This window comes from Myotis lucifugus, unplaced genomic scaffold, assembly GCF_000147115.1.
Source record: "Myotis lucifugus unplaced genomic scaffold, Myoluc2.0 scaffold_249, whole genome shotgun sequence".
NCBI lineage: Eukaryota > Metazoa > Chordata > Mammalia > Chiroptera > Vespertilionidae > Myotis > Myotis lucifugus.
In genome coordinates, this window is record NW_005871297.1 from 1,214,638 (window position 1) to 1,220,897 (window position 6,260).

A 6,260-nucleotide genomic window follows, 5' to 3' on the forward strand; every position below is an offset into this window, starting at 1 on the left:
AAAAAATAAATAAACATACAAACAAAAGTGGGGGGGGGCTAGATTTCTTTCTAAAACACCTGATTAGATGATGATGCCAGTGTATTGAGATGAGAAAGTTTATGGGAAGGACCAGGTCTGGAGACAAAAATCAGGGGCACTTTTATAAGTATGTTCAATTTGAGGTGTTTGTGCAACACCTCAGTTGATAGTTCAGCTAGGCACTGTGGATTTTAAAGTCTAGAATTCAGGACAGAGATCAGGGCTGGAGACAAAAAAAACATGAAAATGATGAAGATGATATTTCTTTATCCTGGCCAGTTTGGCTCAGTTAGTTGAAGCATTGTCCTATACACCAAAATGTGGCAGGTTGGAGTTCGATTCCAGCTCGGGTGTGTTGGGGAGGCAACTGATCAGTTTCACTCACATCTATGTTTTTCTCTCTTTCTGAAATAAATTTTTAAAAATAAAGATAACATTTAAATCCACAGGAACTGAGGTTGTCATTTAGAAAGAGAACATAAAAGAAATGTCTCGGGGTCACGCCCAGAGCAACCCCAGCATTGAGGTTAAATAGAGGAAAGGGAGCCAGAAAGGGGAGTGAAGAGTGGCCAGTGAGGTAGAAGGAAATGCGTAAGCATGTTTGCTCAAGGGGGTGTTGTAAGAACATGTGGTGAATACACTTGGGAAGGATAATGAGGGAAGCCCCGGGAAGGAGGTTAGGCTCTGTCCAAGTCCTCTCCCTTTACAATCACCTTGATATAAGGAATAAAAGGTCCTATCCAACCCTATCACATGGAGGCCCTTTGTGATATGGTTTCTGTCTACTTCTCAAGCCTCATTGCTCATTATTTCCTCCTATTCTAATTCTTAACTTCTTTGAATATTCCCTGTTTCCTATCACCAGGATTTTGGTCAATTCTGTTCTCCATGCCTAGAAAATGCTTAAATTTCCCCCATCTTTGCTAGGATTATTGGTTAAATTTGTAGATTTCTGCTTTAGATTGTTTAGGTCAGCAATTTTCAACTGGTGTGCTGCAGTACACTAGTGCTGAAATAATTTGTAAAATATATTTTTATTGATTTCAGAGAGGAAAGGAGAGGGAGATAGAAACACCAATGATGAGAGAGAATCATTGAATGGCTGCCTCCTGCACACACACACACACCCACCCTCTACCCCCCACACCCCCACTGGGAATCAAGCCCGAAACCCAGATATGTGCCCTTGACCAGAATTGAATCCGAGACCCGAATAGGCCAACTGCTCTATCCACTGAGCCAAACCGCCTAGGGCTGAAAGAATTTTTAAAACATGCAATACCTGGGAAAAGTGGTAAAAGGGGATTATGCAAAGTACCGAGAGACTCGTCCAGGTCTGAGCACCAGCACCCCAGACCGGGGCACCTTCAGGTGGCAGAAGGTGATCAAAATTACTCAGGTATGAAGATCCTCTTCTAGGTTTTGTGTAGAAGGCCCCAGATATTTCAAGTGGTCATTTTGAAATTACAATGATTTTGAATAATTTTGCCCCAGAAGTTTACTAAAATTGGCAAGAATCATCTCTGAAGTGAATTGATAGTAGTGCACAGCTCTATAAGCTACTTAAACAGAAACCCAGGCATTCTTCAGTATTTTGGTTCAAACGGATTATATAACTGGTTAAAGTGTTTCAGCTGCTGGGGTTTTTGTTTTTGTTTTTGTTTTTTGCCTCCCTCACCCTCCCCTGTGGTGTTTTCAGCTGTAAAATATGCTTGATTTGTGCATTAGGTAGTTTTGGAAGTTTCCAATTACTGTTTAAATATTGCTGAAGTTTCATGGCAGCTTATTTTTACTCTTACTAAAACTTTTAGGAAATTTTGACCTCATTCCCTTTCATGTCACAATGGGACAGCTTCTCTAAATGAAGAGTACAGTTTTTGTGTTTTCTTTTATCTTTTATTTGCATGGAAATTTAAGATGCTACAGTTTCCCAGCAGCCTGGTAATGTTGAGATAACTGTGTCTCTGTAAATGCTGTTTAGGAATACTCTTCAGATGTGAAATTTTCTTTTTGTTTTTGCCTTTTGGATCATAAATTGGATATTTCATCTCACGTGGATAAGTACAACACTGACAAGCACATGAAATAATAAAGAAGACTTTATCATCTTAAATCTGAGGAACTTGGCTAATTCTGGAGATAGCCATATGAAAACTTTAAAACTGAAGTATGAGTAGCTGACTTGAAGTAACTCTATATCAAATGGTCATAGGTTAAGTATCTTAAAGAACTTGGATTTTATTTCAGAGGATACAAAATTAAAACAAACAAACTGGAAAACACAAAGAAAACCAAGAAAAACCCAACACCTTCCTGTGCAGTCCCGTTGGAATCTGGACTTGCCATGAGTGTTGAAGCCTTGTTTCATTGAGTCAGAGAGACTGGACCTAAATGGCCCAGTATGACTGCTCCAGCCTGGCTTAATTTTCCCAATCCACCATCATTAACAAAGTCATCATTGAATTGTGAGAAGCATTCTGACAATTCATGGACAGAAAATCGTTCTGATGTGAATCGTCAACGACACAACTCTTCAGATGGCTTTAATTCTGGTATTAGATGTCCCAATGGAGGTAACTTTGGAAGGAAAGAAAAAAATGGATGGCATAAGCATGGGAGAAATGGCACTGAAAACATAAATCATCGAAGGGATACCGTGGTGGCAGTACTTTCCATTCTGAAAAAGCCAAGGACTACACAAAAACAACATCCCTGACAATGAACCAGGGAAGAAGAAAGGAGAGAATGCAAACAGTTTGAAGCTGAGGATTTTCCATCTTTAAATCCTGAATGAGAGAGATCCAAATCAAAATAAATCTTTAGCTGCAATTTAGAGCTCCAAGGATGCTGGTCATTAAGAAAGATAATGCAAAAAACTTACAGCTGTCTAGATTCCCAGTAGGAGGAAGTCTTCCATCATAGCCAGTTAAGAACAGGACTGGTCCAAGTGTTTATAAAGGTTTAGTCCCTAACCTGCTGCTCTACCCACAAAACCTACACAATGGAAAAGCCAAACTAAAGAAAATAAAGCTGGGACTTCTTTCTCTCATGAATCTACATATGGTGTTGGCAACTTCAATGCTTTTAAATCAACAGCCAAGAATTTTAGTGCAACAATGACAGTGAAAAAGTGTAATTGCTCAAATTCCTCTTCACCTGTTGACAAACTTAATCAGCAGCCTCATCTAACCAAACTGACACGAATTCACACTGATAAGAAGAGTGAATTTCTGCAAGCATTGAAAAGGGACAGAGTGGGTCAAAAACCAAGATGGCGGCATAGGTAAACACCTGAAATTGCTGCCTCGCACAACCACTTCAAAAATACAACTAAAAGACAAAATGGATATCATCCAGAACCACAGGACAGCTGGCTGAGTGGAAATTCTACAACTAGAAGGAAAGAGAAAAGCACACTGAGACTCACAGGAGGTGTGGAAGTAAGGGCAGAGGTACGGAGGCGCATGCGGAAAGGGCTGGCAGCTGAGGATGCCATTGTCTTTTCCAATCGGGAGGGAGACACAAGTTCCCGACAGCCCTGAACTCCAGTTCGGGCGAGTCTCTGGGGACCCAGACTCACACGGGGAGAAACTGGACTGTCTGGCATGGGGCAGAACTTGAGGACGGCTTTCTCTCAGAGGTGCTTGCAGTGATTACTACGGGACACTAAGACCTGGGACCTCTTAGGGCAGGACTGAGGATCAGCCATAGCTGTTTGCTCTGCCCTGTTGATTGCCTGAGACCCCGCCCCACCCAAGCTGTGCGCAGAGGCTTTTTCATATGAATGGCCTGGCCCTTTGCAATCTAAAATTACCTAACAAACTGCAGCTGGGTCAGAGAGACCCAGAACATCCAAAAGAAGGCCCAAGGCCCCACAGCAGCTTGCATTGCTTCACAGCTGGGCCTCATCTGGGCACCTCCAAATCCCAAACAAAGAAGAGGAATCTGCAGATCTCTCCATAGCTCCTGCTGGGTAGCCTCAGGCAGAGGCTAAATTAGCACCTCCTTAGAGATCCAAGAGCCAGTGTACCCAGTGGTCAGAGTGGACCATCCAGATTACAACTCCTCAGATCCATAAGGGACACACTCCGGGGGCAGACTCAGTGAGCACCAAAGCCCCACTGAAGCAAGTCTTGCCCCATAAGGGTGTCTCCATCATAGAAGTTCTCCCACCATAGTCACAGCTGATTCTCACAGCCAATTGGCCTGGAAGTAAATTCCTCCCAGTGATACCAACTACAATCAAGGCTTAACTATAACAAGACTGTGCACATAGCACACAAAAGGGTGCACCAAGAGTGTCCACCTCAGGTAATTGGGGAGGCTGAGCCACTGGGCCCTATAGGACACCTAGCACACAAAGCCACTCTATCAACACAGGGAAGCAGCCAAAATGCAGAGACAGAGAAACAGGTCACAAATGACAGAAATAGAGGAAAGCAAACTACTGGATATAGAGTTCAAAACCATGGTTATAAGGTTTTTCAAGAATTTTCTAGAAACCACCGATAAATTTAGTGAGACCCTCAATAAATCTAGTGAGACCCTCGAGGATATGAAAAAGGACCAACTAGAAATTAGGCATACACTGACTGAAATCAAGAATATTATACAGACTCCCAACAGCAGACTAGAGGATCGCAAGAATCAAGTCGAAGATTTGAAATACAAAGAAGTAAAAAACACCCAACCAGAAAAGCAAAAAGAAAAAAGAATCCAAAAATGTGAAGATAGTGTAAGGAGCCTCTGGGACAGCTTCAAGCGTACCAACATCCGAATTATAGGGGTGCCAGAAGAAGAGAGAGAGCAAGATATTGAAAACCTACTTGAAGAAATAATGACAGAAAACTTCCCCTACCTGGTGAAAGAAATAGACTTACAAGTTCAGGAAGCGCAGAGAACCCCAAACAAAAGGAATCCAAAGAGGACCACACCAAGACACATCATAATTAAAATGCTAAGAGCAAAAGACAAAGAGAGAATCTTAAAAGCAGCAAGAGAAAGACAGTCAGTTACCTACAAGGGAGTACCCATACGACTGTCAGCTGATTTCTCAACAGAAACTTTGCAGGCCAGAAGGGAGTGGCAAGAAATATTCAAAGTGATGAATAGCAAGAACCTACAACCAAGATTACTTGACCCAGCAAAGCTATCATTCAGAATTGAAGGTCAGATAAAGAGCTTCACAGATAAGAAAAAGCTAAAGGAGTTCATCACCACCAAACCAGTATTATATGAAATTATGAAATACTGAAAGGTATTCTTTAAGAAGAGGAAGAAGAAGAAAAAGGGTAAAGATAAAAATTATGAACAACAAATACATATCTATCAACAAGTGAATCTAAAAATCAAATGAATCAAAAATCTGATGAACAGAATAAACTGGTGAATATAATAGAATCAGGGGCATAGAAAGGGAGTGGACTGACAATACTTGGGGGGAAAGGGGTGTGGGGGGTGCGGGAAGAGACTGGACAAAAATCATACACCTATGGATGAGGACAGTGAGGGGGATAAGGGCAGAGAGTGGGGTGGGAACCGGGTGGAGGGGAGCTATAGGGGGAAAAAAGAGGAACAACTGTAATAATCTGAACAATAAAGGTTTAAAGAAATAATAAAAAAATAAAAAAATAAAAGAAAAGGGACAGAGTGGAAGAAGACTAAAGATGAAAGCCATGCTGGCTTCAAGAAGGATGATGACTCATTTAACTGCATAACAGCAATAATACCAAGACAGAGATTTAAACCGAAGCTTTGATGAAAATGAAATTCCACAAGAGAATGGCAATGCTTTGGTTATTTCCCAACAGATCATTTGGTCTTCAACCTTCCCACAAACAGATGTTCTTTCAAGTTCACTTGAGGCAGAACACAGATTGTTCAAGGAGATGAGCTGGCAAGAAAACAGTGAAAATAATGAAATCTGTGCTCCCTTGACTGAGAATGAAATGAGAGAATTCTAAGTTATTAGAGAACAGTTGCAGAAGAATGATCTGAGGAAAAATGGTATTTTGAAAAGTGGCCTGATTTGTGACTTCAAGGTTGAACCCTGGAAAAACAGCACTTTCCACCCCATGGTTGAGAATAATGACACGGAGACGAGCAGCAGCAGCAGCAGCCACACGTCCAAGGACAACGACGAGGACGTGTAAGGGTCCTGGCAGCCTGAAAGGTTTAGTATGGCATGTACTCATGTAGTCGGGGTGGAGTATAAAATGAAGAACTATTTATGTAGTAAA

General features: G+C 41.5%; 1 pseudogene; it reads left to right on the plus strand.

The window, feature by feature from the left end:
• The first annotated feature begins 2,412 nt into the window (after positions 1-2,412).
• LOC102432346 lies at positions 2,413-6,260 on the plus strand (annotated as a pseudogene).